The following is a 16,796-nucleotide window of genomic DNA, read 5'->3' as shown; positions in this document are numbered from 1 at the left end:
ATCCCGGACCTAACCCAGACTTAACCGGTGGTATCCTCTGAAATATTGATCGAAACCAGGTTTAATTGACTGCATCAGTGTTGTACAACATTACTACGTGATTCAAACACGAAAAAAACCCGGGATCTGGCCAACAAGTTTGCGAAAAGGGCGATAGTATAAGCCAGATGCGCGAATATCCCAGACCTAACCCAGACCTAACCGGTGTTATCCTCTAAAATATTGATCGAAACCAGGTTTAATTGACTGCTTCAGTGTGTTACCACATTACTGCGTGATTCAAACACGAGAAAAACCCAGGATCTTGCCAACAAGTTTGCGAAAAAGGCGAAAGTATAAGCCAGATGCGCGAATATCCCAGACCTAACCCAGACCTAACCGGTGTTATCGTCTAAAATACTGAGCGAAACGAGGTTTAATTGACTGCTTGAGTGTGTTACCACATTACTACGTGATTCAAACACGAAAAAAACCCAAGATCTGGCCAACAAGTTTGTGAAAAAGGCAAAATCATGAGCCAGATGCGGGCATAACCCAGACCTAACCGGTGTTATCCTCCAAAATATGGATCGAAATCAGGGTTAATTGACTGCATCATTGTGTTACCACATTACTACGTGATTCAAACACGAAAAAAACCCAGGATCTGGCCAACAAGTATGCGAAGAAGGCAAAATCATGAGCCAGATGCGGGCATAACCCAGACCTAACCCAGACCTAACCGGTGTTATCCTCTAAAATACTGTCCGAATCCAGGTTTAATTGACTGCCTCAGTGTGGTACAACATTACTACGTGATTCAAACACGGGAAAAACCCAGGATCTGGCCAACAAGTTTGCGAAAAAGGCGACAGTATAAGCCAGATGCGCGCATATCCCAGACCTAACCCAGACCTACCCGGTGTTATCCTCTAAAATATTGATCGAAACCAGGTTTAGTTGACTGCTGCAGTGTGTTACCACATTACTACGTGATTCAAACACGAAAAAACCCCAGGATCAGGCCAGGAAGTATGCGAAGAAGGCAAAATCATGAGCCAGATGCGGGCATATCCCAGACCTAACCCAGACCTAACCGGTGTTATCCTCTAAAATATTGATCGAAACCAGGTTTGATTAACTGCTTCAGTGTGTTACCACATTACTACGTGATTCAATCACGAAAAAAACCCAGGATCTGGCCAACAAGTATACGAAGAAGGCAAAATCATGAGCCAGATGCGGGCATAACCCAGACCTAACCCAGACATAACCGGTGTTATCCTCTAAAATATTGATCGAAACCAGGGTTAATTGACTGCTTCATTGTGTTACCACATTACTACGTGATTCAAACACGAAAAAAACCCAGGATCTGGCCATCAAGTATGCGAAGAGGGCAAAATCATGAGCCAGATGCGGGCATATCCCGGAACTAACCCAGACTTAACCGGTGGTATCCTCTGAAATATTGATCGAAACCAGGTTTAATTGACTGCCTCAGTGTGGTACAACATTACTACGTGATTCAAACACGAAAAAAACCCAGGATCTGGCCAACAAGTTTGCGAAAAAGGCGAAAGTATAAGCCAGATGCGGGCATAACCCAGACCTAACCCAGACCTAACCGGTGTTATCCTCTAAAATATTGATCGAAACCAGGTTTAATTGACTGCTTCAGTGTGTTACCACATTACTGCGTGATTCAAACACGAGAAAAACCCAGGATCTGGCCAACAAGTTTGCGAAAAAGGCGAAAGTATAAGCCAGATGCGCGAATATCCCAGACCTAACCCAGACCTAACCGGTGTTATCCTCTAAAATATTGATCGAAACCAGGTTTAATTGACTGCTTCAGTGTGTTACCACATTACTGCGTGATTCAAACACGAGAAAAACCCAGGATCTGGCCAACAAGTTTGCGAAAAAGGCGAAAGTATAAGCCAGATGCGCGAATATCCCAGACCTAACCCAGACCTAACCGGTGTTATCCTCTAAAATATTGATCGAAGCCAGGGTTAATTGACTGCTTCATTGTGTTACCACATTACTACGTGATTCAAACACGAAAAAAACCCAGGATCTGGCCATCAAGTATGCAAAGAAGGCTAAATCATGAGCCAGATGCGGGCATATCCCAGACCTAACCCAGACCTAACCGGTGTTATCCTCTAAAATATTGATCGAAACCAGGTTTGATTGACTGCTTCAGTGTGTTACCACATTACTACGTGATTCAATCACGAAAAAAATCCAGGATCTGGCCAACAAGTATGCGAAGAAGGCAAAATCATGAGCCAGATGCGGGCATATCCCGGACCTAACCCAGACCTAACCGATGTTATCCTCTAAAATATTGATCGAAACCAGGGTTAATTGACTGCCTCATTGTGTTACCACATTACTACGTGATTCAAACACGAAAAAAACCCAGGATCTGGCCAACAAGTATGTGAAGAAGGCAAAATCATGAGCCAGATGCGGGCATAACCCAGACCTAACCCAGACCTAACCGGTGTTATCCTCTAAAATATTGATCGAAACCAGGTTTAATTGACTGCTTCAGTGTGTTACCTCATTACTACGTGATTCAAACACGGAAAAAACCCGGGATCTGGCCAACAAGTTTGCGAAAAAGGCGAAAGTATAAGCCAGATGCGCGCATATCCCAGACCTAACCGGTGTTATCCTCTAAAATATTGATCGATACCAGGTTTAATTGACTGGTTCAGTGTGTTACTACATTACTACGTGATTCAAACACGACAAAAACCCAGGATCTGGCCAACAAGTATGCGAAAAAGGCAAAATCATGAGCCAGATGCGGGCATAACCCAGACCTAACCGGTGTTATCCTCCAAAATATGGATCGAAACCAGGGTTAATTGACTGCTTCATTGTGTTACCACATTACTACGTGATTCAAACACGAAAAAAACCCAGGATCTGGCCAACAAGTATGCGAAGAAGGCAAAATCATGAGCCAGATGCGGGCATAACCCAGACCTAACCCAGACCTAACCGGTGTTATCCTCTAAAATACTGTCCGAATCCAGGTTTAATTGACTGCCTCAGTGTGGTACAACATTACTACGTGATTCAAACACGAAAAAAACCCAGGATCTGGCCAACAAGTTTGCAAAAAAGGCAAAATCATGAGCCAGATGCGCGCATATACCAGACCTAACCCAGACCTAACCGGTGTTATCCTCTAAAATATTGATCGAAACCAGGTTTAATTGACTGGTTCAGTGTGTTACTACATTACTACGTGATTCAAACACGAGAAAAACCCAGGATCTGGCCAACAAGTATGCGAAAAAGGCAAAATCATGAGCCAGATGCGGGCATAACCCAGACGTAACCGGTGTTATCCTCCAAAATATGGATCGAAACAAGGGTTAATTGACTGCTTCATTGTGTTACCACATTACTACGTGATTCAAACACGAAAAAAACCCAGGATCTGGCCAACAAGTATGCGAAGAATCCAAATCATGAGCCAGATGCGGGCATAACCCAGACCTAACCCAGACCTAACCGGTGTTATCCTCTAAAATACTGTCCGAATCCAGGTTTAATTGACTGCCTCAGTGTGGTACAACATTACTACGTGATTCAAACACGGAAAAAACCCAGGATCTGGCCAACAAGTTTGCGAAAAAGGCGAAAGTATAAGCCAGATGCCCGCATATCCCAGACCTAACCGGTGTTATCCTCTAAAATATTGATCGAAACCAGGTTTAATTGACTGCTTCATTGTGTTACCACATTACTACGTGATTCAAACACGGAAAAAACCCAGGATCTGGCCAACAAGTATGCGAAGAAGGCAAAATCATGAGCCAGATGCGGGCATAACCCAGACCTAACCCAGACCTAACCGGTGTTATCCTCTAAAATACTGTCCGAATCCAGGTTTAATTGACTGCCTCAGTGTGGTACAACATTACTACGTGATTCAAACACGGAAAAAACCCAGGATCTGGCCAACAAGTTTGCGAAAAAGGCGAAAGTATAAGCCAGATGCGCGCATATCCCAGACCTAACCCAGACCTAACCAGTGTTATCCTCTAAAATATTGATCGAAACCAGGTTTAATTGACTGCTTCAGTGTGTTACCACATTACTACGTGATTCAAACACGAAAAAACCCCAGGATCAGGCCAACAAGTATGCGAAGAAGGCAAAATCATGAGCCAGATGCGGGCATATCCCAGACCTAACCCAGACCTAACCGGTGTTATCCTCTAAAATATTGATCGAAACCAGGTTTGATTGACTGCTTCAGTGTGTTACCACATTACTACGTGATTCAATCACGAAAAAAATCCAGGATCTGGCCAACAAGTATGCGAAGAAGGCAAAATCATGAGCCAGATGCGGGCATATCCCCGACCTAACCCAGACCTAACCGGTGTTATCCTCTGAAATATTGATCGAAACCAGGGTTAATTGACTGCTTCATTGTGTTACCACATTACTACGTGATTCAATCACGAAAAAAACCCAGGATCTGGCCAACAAGTATGCGAAGAAGGCAAAATCATGAGCCAGATGCGGGCATAACCCAGACCTAACCCAGACCTAACCGGTGTTATCCTCCAAAATATTGATCGAAAGCAGGGTTAATTGACTGCTTCAGTGTTTTACCACATTACTACGTGTTTCAAACACGAAAAAAACCCAGGATCTGGCCAACAAGTATGCGAAGAAGGCAAAATCATGAGCCAGATGCGGGCATATCCCCGACCTAACCCAGACCTAACCGGTGTTATCCTCTAAAATATTGATCGAAACCAGGTTTAATTGACTGCTTCAGTGTGTTACCACATTACTGCGTGATTCAAACACGAAAAAAACCCAGGATCTGGCCAACAAGTATGCGAAGAAGGCAAAATCATGAGCCAGATGCGGACATAACCCAGACGAAACCCAGGCCTAACCGGTGTTATCCTCCAAAATACTGTCCGAATCCAGGTTTAATGGACTGTTTCTGTGTGGTACCACATTACTGCGTGATTCAAACACGAAAAAACCCAGGATCTGGCCATCAAGTATGCGAAGAAGGCAAAATCATGAGCCAGATGCGGGCAAATCCCGGACCTAACCCAGACTTAACCGGTGTTATCCTCTGAAATATTGATCGAAACCATGTTTAATTGACTGCCTCAGTGTGGTACAACATTACTACGTGATTCAAACACGAAAAAAACCCAGGATCTGGCCAACAAGTTTGCGAAAATGCGAAAGTATAAGCCAGATGCGCGAATATCCCAGACCTAACCCAGACCTAACCGGTGTTATCCTCTAAAATATTGACCGAAACCAGGTTTAATTGACTGCTCCAGTGTGTTACCACATTACTGCGTGATTCAAACACGAAAAAAACCCAGGATCTGGCCAACAAGTATGCGAAGAAGGCAAAATCATGAGCCAGATGCGGACATAACCCAGACGAAACCCAGGCCTAACCGGTGTTATCCTCTTAAATATTGATCGAAACCAGGTTTAATTGACTGCCTCAGTGTGGTACAACATTACTACGTGATTCAAACACGAAAAAAACCCAGGATCTGGCCAACAAGTTTGCGAAAAAGGCAAAATCATGAGCCAGATGCGCGCATATCCCAGACCTAACCCAGACCTAACCGGTGTTATCCTCTGAAATACTGTCCGAATCCAGGTTTAATGGATTGTTTCTGTGTCGTACCACATTACCACGATATTCAAACCCGAAAAAACCCAGGATCTAGCCAACAAGTTTGCGAAAAAGGCGAAAGTATAAGCCAGATGCGGGCATAACCCCGACGAAACCCAGGCCTAACCGGTGTTATCCTCTAAAATATTGATCGAAACCAGGTTTAATTGACTGCTTCAGTGTGTTACCACATTACTACGTGATTCAAACACGAAAAAAACCCAGGATCTGGCCAACAAGTATGCGAAAAAGGCGAAAGTATAAGCCAGATGCGAGCACAGCCCAGACCTAACCCAGACCTAACCGGTGTTATCCTCTAAAATATTGATCGAAACCAGGTTTAATTGACTGCTTCAGTGTGTTACCACATTACTACGTGATTCAAACACGAAAAAAACCCAGGATCTGGCCAACAAGTATGCGAAGAAGGCAAAATCATGAGCCAGATGCGGGCATAACCCAGACCTAACCCAGACCTAACCGGTGTTATTCTCTGAAATATTGGTCGAAACCAGGTTTAATTGACTGCCTCAGTGTGGTACCACATAACTACGTGAGTCAAACACGGAAAAATACCAGGATCTGGCCAACAAGTTTGCGAAAAAGGCAAAATCATGAGCCAGATGCGCGCATATCCCAGACCTAACCCAGACCTAACCGGTGTTATCCTCTGAAATACTGTCCGAATCCAGGTTTAATGGATTGTTTCTGTGTCGTACCACATTACCACGATATTCAAACCCGAAAAAACCCAGGATCTAGCCAACAAGTTTGCGAAAAAGGCGAAAGTATAAGCCAGATGCGGGCACAGCCCAGACCTAACCCAGACCTAACCGGTGTTATCCTCTAAAATATTGATCGAAACCAGGTTTAATTGACTGCTTCAGTGTGTTACCACATTACTACGTGATTCAAACACGAAAAAAACCCAGGATCTGGCCAACAAGTATGCGAAGAAGGCAAAATCATGAGCCAGATGCGGGCATAACCCAGACCTAACCCAGACCTAACCGGTGTTATCCTCTAAAATATTGATCGAAACCAGGTTTAATTCACTGCTTCAGTGTGTAACCACATTCCTACGTGATTCAAACACGAAAAAAACCCAGGATCTGGCCAACAAGTTTGCGAAAAAGGAGAAAGTATAAGCCAGATGCGCGCATATCCCAGACCTAACCCAGACCTAACCGGTGTTATCCTCTAAAATACTATCCGAATCCAGGTTTAATGGATTGTTTCTGTGTCGTACCACATTAACACGTGATTCAAACCCGAAAAAAACCCAGGATCTAGCCAACAAGTTTGCGAAAAAGGCGAAAGTATAAGCCAGATGCGGGCATAACCCAGCCCTAACCCAGACCTTTTTTTTTTTTTTTTTTTTTTTTTTTTTGTCGTGGGGAAAATCTTCGAAAGACTCCCTCCCACCTCCTTGGGGAGAGGTGGGAGGGGTGTGTGGGATTCCCCGCGCCCGTACAACGACAGGCGCGGGACCTACCCACTAAAAACCCCACGGTGACCCTTCGGCACGCTTTGGGAGGATACCGGGAATCGCTCGAAGCATTCTTCCGGTATCCTCCCCGTGCCCGCGCTTTCGCGCCCATCCCCCGGGGGGACAATCGGTCCCCCCAGTAGACACACTGCCTCATAGCGGCAGGACGGGGCCACTCCATCCCGCCGCTATCCGTCCCGGGGCCGCGTTTAGTGGCGGCTGCGAGCCCCAACTCGGAACCGCCCGCGACCCCGTTTCCATCCCTCGGCGGCCGGGCGTTCATGGCCGCACCAGACCGCCGAGGGTGCCTCCCCTTGCGTCGGACCGGTAGGGGAAGGCACTCCTACCCCCAACCGGTCCGACCCGGCGCCGCCTGGCGGGAGGAGGGTCCCCTCAGGACCCCCCTCCCAGCCTAGGTCATCCGCCACGCCGAGGCGGCCGCCCGCGACGCCTCGCGACCGGGCGACGACCTCGGGCCACCGCACGAGCGCGCGCTTCAGCACGCCGCTGAAGCTCGCGCTCCCTCCCCGCGGCCTCCTTCTGCAACATTACGTTCTCGCAGAAGGAGGCCACGGCCCTCCACTTCTCCTCGCTGCCGAGCATGGCGCGCACCACGCCCGGCAGCGAGACATCCCGCCCGACGACGCCGACCAGGACACGGCGCTCCCCCTCCCACGCGGGGCATACCTCCAGGGTATGATCCGCCGTGTCCTGCTCAGCGTCGCAGTGGCAGCAACGCGCCGTCGGCTCCTTCCCTATCCGGCACAGGTATCTTCCGAAGCTGCCATGCCCGGAAAACACCTGTGCCAGCCGGTAGGTGAGGCTGCCATGGCCTCTGTCCAGCCACTCCTTCAGGAGTGGCCGAACAGCCCCGACAGTCCGGTGCCCCGCGGTTGGCAGAGCCAGCCGCTCCTGCCACGCGAGCAACACGGACTGCCGGGCCTGGCGCTTCAAATCGCCCCAAGCAGGTTCCTGCCCGCCCGGGACCGCCCCCACCCCCGCGCGACGGTCGACGCGGTGCCGGTACATCACCGCGTGCGACCGCGCGAGCAGGTCCATGGGCGGCATCCCCGCTAGAACCGTCGCCGCCTCATGTGACATGGTCCGATACCCGCGGACGACCCTGAGCGCCATGCGCCTCTGCACCCGACGCAGCATAGTCATGCTGCGCCGGGAGGCAGCCAGGTCGTCCGCCCAGACGGGGGCCCCGTATAGGGCCACCGACTGGACCATTGCCACATAGAGGCGACGAACTCGGCCCGCCGGGCCCCCCAGGTTGGGCAGGATCCGGCCCAGAGCCGCAACCATCCTTTCCAACCGGGGGACCAGGTTGCGGAAATGCTTCTCGAAACGCCAGTGGCTATCGAGGATCAGCCCTAGATACCTGATCTGGGGCTTCACCTCGATGTCAGCCCCACCCACCCGAATCAGAGGGGGTGGCGGATCCTGCCGAGGTGAATGAAACGCAATCACCTCGGTCTTATGGACCGCCACCGTCATCCCCATCCCCCTGATCCGGTCGACGACGCGTTGCGACCCCTCCTCCGCGCGACGCATGGCCCTCCCCCAGTGCGCCCCGACGGCCAGCACCAGTGTGTCATCCGCATAACACACCGTGCTAACGCCGTCGGGGAGGCCGGCCCGCAACACCGCGTCGTACGCGATGTTCCACAGGAGTGGCCCGAGGACCGACCCCTGCGGAACACCGCAGTACACCTCCCTCCGCATATCACCATCCCGGCCCGGATACTCGATCCACCTGCCGCGGAGATAATCCCCGACGACCGCCCTGAGACAAGGGGGGACTCGATGATATTCGAGTCCCCTCCTTATCTCTTCCCAGGGGAGGGTGTTAAAGGCATTGGCAATATCCAAGGATATTGCCAATGCCACCCCTCCCCGGGAGACGGCCGCCTCCGAGAGGGCCCTCACACGACCTATCGCGTCGATAGTCGATCGGCCCCCCCGGAAACCGAACTGGCAGTCGGCCAGACCGGGATCACCCCGCGACAGGTGCTCGACGAGGCGGGCAGCAATCACACGCTCGAAGAGCTTGCCCACCTCGTCGAGGAGACAAATGGGCCGGTATGCGGAGGGAGACTCCGCGGGCCGACCCTCCTTCCGGAGGAGGACCATCCTCGCCACCTTCCAACTGGGGGGGAATCGCCCGTCCCTCAGGCAGCGGTCGAACAACCGCCTGAGGTCGGCCCCAAGGACGCCCTGGGTCAAGACCCAAACCCGGCCGGGCACACCATCCGGACCCGGGGCCGTGTTACGAACCCCGAGCCGTCTGATGGCCGCTGCCAGCTCCTCCTGCGTGACCCCCAGCTCGGCCGTCCACTCCACTGGGACAGCCGCCGCCGCCGGAGGACGCGGTCCCCTCTCCCCAATTGGGAAGAGTGTATTGACCACGTCCTCCAGCAGCCGGGGGTCAAGACCCTCGGTGACGGGGGGCGCCCACGGGCGGAGCTTATTCAGCACCACCTTATATGGGCGCCCCCATGGATCGTCATCAAGGGTCTGGAGGAGCTCCTTCCATGCCTGGGTCTTGGCCCGTTTGATGGCGACCTGCAGAGCAACCCGCGCCACGCGGTATGCTCCATACAGGTCATCAGCTGCCCTCGCTCGCGCCACGCCGTCGCCTGTACGTTGACGACGGCGCGCGCGGGTGTACTGGCGTCGGGCGCGGACAGTCGCGACACGCAACTCCGCGATCGCGTCCGACCACCAGTACACCGCCCGGCGAGGAGAAGCCCGCCCGACCCGAGGCATCGCCGCGTCGCAAATACCCGCGACCAATGCTCCGAGCCGGGCGACCTCCTCCTCTATGCTCGGCAACTCGGCCGCTCCCTGCGGCCAAGTTGCAGCGAGGGCAGCTGCCATCAGGGCGTCCTTGTCCAGGCGCCGAAGCGCCCAGCGGCGTGGTGGGGTGCCACGCAGGCGGCCGTGTCGGGATGCACTCGCGGCGGCAGAGACCTCCATCCGGATGTATCGGTGATCGGAGAGTGTCTCTGCCCCCGCGACCACGTGCCAACCCGACACCATGCGCACGGCGTTGGGGGTCGCGAATCCAACATCCACGATGGACCCCCCATATCGCCGCACGCATGTGTGCTCCGACCCCCGGTTCAATACCCGGAGGTCGAGCCCCGCCGCCCAATCGCCCAGGATCCCGCCGCGAACGGAGGTCCTGGGGGATCCCCAAGCCACCGACTTGGCATTAAAATCCCCCAGGACCAGCACCGGCCGGGCCGCGTAGCGCTGCACGCATGCCGCGACCTCGGCCAAGTACAGCTCGAACGCAGCGTGACCGCTACGGGGCGAAATGTAGCACCCCACCACAGCGACTCCCCCCCAGTCCACGGCGACGAATCCCCGACCGCGCTCCAACAAGGAGAACGGTGGGGACCCGTCGCCCCCTCCCCATACCGTCGCCACCAAGCCGTCCGCGTCGCCCACCCAATGAGGGTGATCAGGGACGCAGTACGGCTCGGCGGCGACCGCCAGGCCAACCCCCCACTCCGCGAGGACTTGGGACATCAAGTCCTGTGCCGCGCGGCAGTGGTTGAGGTTGGCCTGGAGGAGGAGGCGGGGCGGCATTAATTAATGGCCGCGCCAGCCTCCTCCCGGCCGTCCGTCCCCGTAGCACCGTCCACCTCCATGGAGGACGATGCCACCGCCCTCGGCACCGGAGCCGGTGCAGCCCGCCTCTTCCTCTCCTTCCGGGAGGGGGGGGAGCACTTCTTGCTCCCCACCCTGTGATCGGCTGGCCTCCCCATGTCCGCACACAGCGGGCAGTGGGGGGCCGCCGAGCACTGGCTCGCACGGTGCTCTTTGGCACCGCAGCGGTAACACTGACCGCTGCGGTCCACCGGCGAGGTGCACCACTGCCTCACGTGCCCCAATTCGAGGCAGCGGTGACACTGGAGCGGGCGCGGCGCGAGGATTTCCACTCGCGCCGAAACCCACCCCACCAACACCCTCCCGGATTCCGCCACCTTACGGGCGGCGGAGAGGGGGCACCGGGCCCACACCGACCCGAGGCCGGAGGGCGACCTGCGGATCTCTCCGATCCGCAGGTCCTCCAGAGGACAGTCCCCCGCCCTCGCAAGGGCACGGGACACATCCTGTGCGCTGACCGAGTCGTCCAGCCCACAAACGCGCATCTCCGTGCGCTTCGTGGGCCGGGCGACCCGGACACCTCGCTCGCCCAGCTGCTCCCGGAGCCTCTGGGCGAGACGATCCGCCTTCGCGCCGCCTTCTGCACCGGGGATCTCCAGCAAGAGACCCCCGGTCACGGCCCTCTTCGCCCTCACGGAGGCGATGCCCAGTTCTTCCAGGGAGATATTCTCCCTGGCGAGCCGCATCGCCTCCGCGAGGGTCAGGTCGCCCCCCTGCGCAACGGTCAGCGTCACCGCTGCCGTTTTTGGGGGACGACCTGGTCGTGCCTTCCCGACCTTCGCGGCCTTTACCTTGGCCGCCGGCGGCGGAGGCGGAGGCTGCGGTTGCGAGGCCTTCCTCGCCGCCCGCTTCGCCTTCCGCCCCACCACCTCACTCCACGCCACCCCCCCTTGGGAGGGTGCTGTGGAGGACGCGACCACCGCGACCACGGGTACACCACCCCCCTTGGGGGTCGCGACCCGGGGCCCTGGTGCCGCAACGCTGGGCGGAGCCTTCACTCCGCCCTTCTTTGCCTTCCCCGACTGTACCGGAACAGGTCGGGGAGGCACCGCCTTCCTGCTGACCGCTCTTCCGGCGAGGAGCTCCTCCCGGAAGGCGGCCAGCTTGCCATCAATCATGTCCCCAATCCTCCTCAGAAGATCGTCTTCTGAGGAGGACGGGGACTTCTTCACGGGCGGAGTGCGGGTGGAGGGGCCCGCGGTGCCCCGCACCACTGCCGCCGCACTCCGCTTATTTACCTCCGCCGAGGGACGCGGCGGTGGAGGAGGAGGGAGGATGGGAGGGAGGGCCGCGCTGTTCCACAGCGCCTCTGCCCTCCTCCTCCCCTGTCGCTCCTCCTCCAACAGGAGCTGCAGACGGGCGTTCCGCCCTCTGAGCTCCCGCGCCGCCTCCCTCATTTCCTCCGCCGCGGCCTTCAGGGCCTCCGCGCCCCCGCTTTTCTGCCCCTTAAAGGCGCAGGCAGCGGCGACTTTCTCCACCCGCCTCAGGGACGAGGAGATCCTCTCCGATATCTCCTCGGTCACCTCGTCCCTGAGGCAACTCAGCCTCACCGACGGGCTCATCGCCCCGCCCACCTCGACGACGGCCTGCCCCGTCCTCTTCCTCTTAGAGCCTATGTGGCTCGTGCTGGAGGAGAAGGACGAGACCGACGCCGTCTCGTCGTCCTCCTCCACCCTCCACGAAGCCGGACCTGGCGCTGAGTGGGGCGCGAGCGCCGCCACCCTAACCCCAACCCCGTCTCCGTCCTCCCCAACCGACAAAACCCGCCCCATCCCCATTTTATTTTCTGTGTCCATAATAGTCCCACGAGATGGTCGGAAATAAAGGTCCACCCGGGCAGAGCCGCCTTACCCGGGTAAGCCTAGTACTCCGGGGGTTCGGCAGGTTCCCCGGAGGTGGTCGCTTGGGATTGGGCCTTCTCCCCCAACCATGCATCCCATCGCCGCGCACCATAGCTTAGGATTGGAGGGCGATTTTATAGAGTCGCCATACTCGTGGCCCAGGCGGTTAAGCCAAGACCCCCGTTCCTCCTGCCGTCACGTACCATTCACAAAACCAATAGGGAATTGTGAATGGGTCGTTGTGACGACCAACAGGAGGCTTACGGTGTGTGTATGACTCGGGTACCCCGGGTTCGTTAAGCCCGTACTGCAGCTGAAAGGCTGGCAGCCCCTGGGGGAAGCCCTAACCCAGACCTAACCGGCGTTATCCTCTAATATATTGATCGAAACCACGTTTAATTGACTGCCTCAGTGTGCTACAACACTACTACATGATTCAAACACGGAAAAAACCCAGGATCTGGCCAACAAGTTTGCGAAAAAGGCGAAAGTATAAGCCAGATGCGCGCATATCCCAGACCTAACCCAGACCTAACCGGTGTTATCCTCTAAAATATTGATCGAAACCAGGTTTGATTGACTGCTTCAGTGTGGTACCACATTACTGCGTTATTCAAACCCGAAAAAAACCCAGGATCTAGCCAACAAGTTTGCGAAAAAGGCGAAAGTATAAGCCAGATGCGCGCATATCCCAGACCTAACCCAGACCTAACCGGTGTTATCCTCTAAAATACTGTCCGAATCCAGGTTTAATGGACAGTTTCTGTGTGGTACCACATTACTGCGTGATTCAAACGCGAAAAAAACCCAGGATCTGGCCATCAAGTATGCGAAGAAGGCAAAATCATGAGCCAGATGCGGGCATATCCCGAACCTAACCCAGACTTAACCGGTGTTATCCTCTAAAATATTGATCAAAACCAGGGTTAATTGACTGCTTCAGTGTGTTACCACATTACTACGTGATTCAAACACGAAAAAAACCCAGGATCTGGCCATCAAGTATGCGAAGAAGGCAAAATCATGAGCCAGATGCGGGCATGTCCCGGACCTAACCCAGACATAACCGGTGTTATCCTCTAAAATATTGATCGAAACCAGGGTTAATTGACTGCTTCAGTGTGTTACCACATTACTGCGTTATTCAAACCCGAAAAAAACACAGGATCTAGCCAACAAGTTTGCGAAAAAGGCGGAAGTATAAGCCAGATGCGCGCATATCCCAGACCTAACCCAGACCTAACCGGTGTTATCCTCTAAAATACTGACCGAATCCAGGTTTAATGGACAGTTTCTGTGTGGTACCACATTACTGCGTGATTCGAACGCGAAAAAAACCCAGGATCTGGCCATCAAGTATGCGAAGAAGGCAAAATCATGAGCCAGATGCGGGCATATCCCGGACCTAACCCAGACTTAACCGGTGTTATCCTCTAAAATATTAATCAAAACCAGGGTTAATTGACTGCTTCAGTGTGTTACCACATTACTACGTGATTCAAACACGAAAAAAACCCAGGATCTGGCCAACAAGTATGCGAAGAAGGCAATATCATGAGCCAGGTGCGGACATAACCCAGACGAAACCCAGGCCTAACCGATGTTATCCTATAAAATACTGTCCGAATCCCGGTTTAATGGACTGTTTCTGTGTGGTACCACATTACTGCGTGATTCAAACACGAAAAAAACCCAGGATCTGGCCAACAAGTTTGCGAAAAAGGCGAAAGTATAAACCAGATGCGCGCATATACCAGACCTAACCCAGACCTAACCGGTGTTATCCTCTAAAATATTGATCGAAACCAGGTTTAATTGACTCCTTCAGTGTGTTAGCACATTACTACGTGATTCAAACACGAAAAAAACCCAGGATCTGGCCAACAAGTTTGCGAGAAAGGCGAAAGTATGAGCCAGATGCGCGCATATCCCAGACCTAACCCAGACCTAACCGGTGCTATCCTCTAAAATATTGATCGAAACCAGGTTTAATTGACTGCCTCAGTGTGGTACCACATTACTACGTGATTCAAACACGAAAAAAACCCAGGATCTGAACAAGTATGCGAAGAAGGCAAAATCATGAGCCAGGTGCGGGCATAACCCAGACCTAACCCAGACCTAACCGGTGTTATCCTCTAAAATATTGATCGAAACCAGGGTTAATTGACTGCTTCAGTGTGTTACCACATTACTGCGTTATTCAAACCCGAAAAAAACACAGGATCTAGCCAACAAGTTTGCGAAAAAGGCGGAAGTATAAGCCAGATGCGCGCATATCCCAGACCTAACCCAGACCTAACCGGTGTTATCCTCTAAAATACTGACCGAATCCAGGTTTAATGGACAGTTTCTGTGTGGTACCACATTACTGCGTGATTCGAACGCGAAAAAAACCCAGGATCTGGCCATCAAGTATGCGAAGAAGGCAAAATCATGAGCCAGATGCGGGCATATCCCGGACCTAACCCAGACTTAACCGGTGTTATCCTCTAAAATATTAATCAAAACCAGGGTTAATTGACTGCTTCAGTGTGTTACCACATTACTACGTGATTCAAACACGAAAAAAACCCAGGATCTGGCCAACAAGTATGCGAAGAAGGCAATATCATGAGCCAGGTGCGGACATAACCCAGACGAAACCCAGGCCTAACCGATGTTATCCTATAAAATACTGTCCGAATCCCGGTTTAATGGACTGTTTCTGTGTGGTACCACATTACTGCGTGATTCAAACACGAAAAAAACCCAGGATCTGGCCAACAAGTTTGCGAAAAAGGCGAAAGTATAAACCAGATGCGCGCATATACCAGACCTAACCCAGACCTAACCGGTGTTATCCTCTAAAATATTGATCGAAACCAGGTTTAATTGACTCCTTCAGTGTGTTAGCACATTACTACGTGATTCAAACACGAAAAAAACCCAGGATCTGGCCAACAAGTTTGCGAGAAAGGCGAAAGTATGAGCCAGATGCGCGCATATCCCAGACCTAACCCAGACCTAACCGGTGCTATCCTCTAAAATATTGATCGAAACCAGGTTTAATTGACTGCCTCAGTGTGGTACCACATTACTACGTGATTCAAACACGGAAAAAACCCAGGATCTGAACAAGTATGCGAAGAAGGCAAAATCATGAGCCAGGTGCGGGCATAACCCAGACCTAACCCAGACCTAACCGGTGTTATCCTCTAAAATATTGATCGAAACCAGGTTTAATTGACTGCTTCAGTGTGTTACCACATTACTGCGTGATTCAAACACGAAAAAAACCCAGGATCTGGCCAACAAGTTTGCGAAAAAGGCGAAAGTATAAGCCAGATGCGGGCATAACCCAGACCTAACCCAGACCTAACCGGTGTTATCCTCTAAAATATTGATCGAAACCAGGGTTAATTGACTGCTTCATTGTGTTACCACATTACTACGTGATTCAAACACGAAAAAAACCCAGGATCAGGCCAACAAGTATGCGAAGAAGGCAAAATCATGAGTCAGATGCGCGCCTATCCCCGACCTAACCCAGACCTAACCGGTGTTATCCTCTAAAATATTGATCGAAACCAGGGTTAATTGACTGCTTCATTGTGTTACCACATTACTACGTGATTCAATCACGAAAAAAACCCAGGATCTGGCCAACAAGTATACGAAGAAGGCAAAATCATGAGCCAGATGCGGGCATAACCCAGACCTAACCCAGACATAACCGGTGTTATCCTCTAAAATATTGATCGAAACCAGGGTTAATTGACTGCTTCATTGTGTTACCACATTACTACGTCATTCAAACACGAAAAGAACCCAGGATCTGGCCATCAAGTATGCGAAGAAGGCAAAATCATGAGCCAGATGCGGGCATATCCCGGACCTAACCCAGACTTAACCGGTGGTATCCTCTGAAATATTGATCGAAACCAGGTTTAATTGACTGCATCAGTGTTGTACAACATTACTACGTGATTCAAACACGAAAAAAACCCGGGATCTGGCCAACAAGTTTGCGAAAAGGGCGATAGTATAAGCCAGATGCGCGAATATCCCAGACCTAACCCAGACCTAACCGGTGTTATCCTCTAAAATATTGATCGAAACCAGG

This window comes from Colletes latitarsis, unplaced genomic scaffold, assembly GCF_051014445.1.
Source record: "Colletes latitarsis isolate SP2378_abdomen unplaced genomic scaffold, iyColLati1 scaffold0002, whole genome shotgun sequence".
Taxonomy (NCBI): domain Eukaryota; kingdom Metazoa; phylum Arthropoda; class Insecta; order Hymenoptera; family Colletidae; genus Colletes; species Colletes latitarsis.
Note: the sequence above shows the minus strand (reverse complement) of the source record.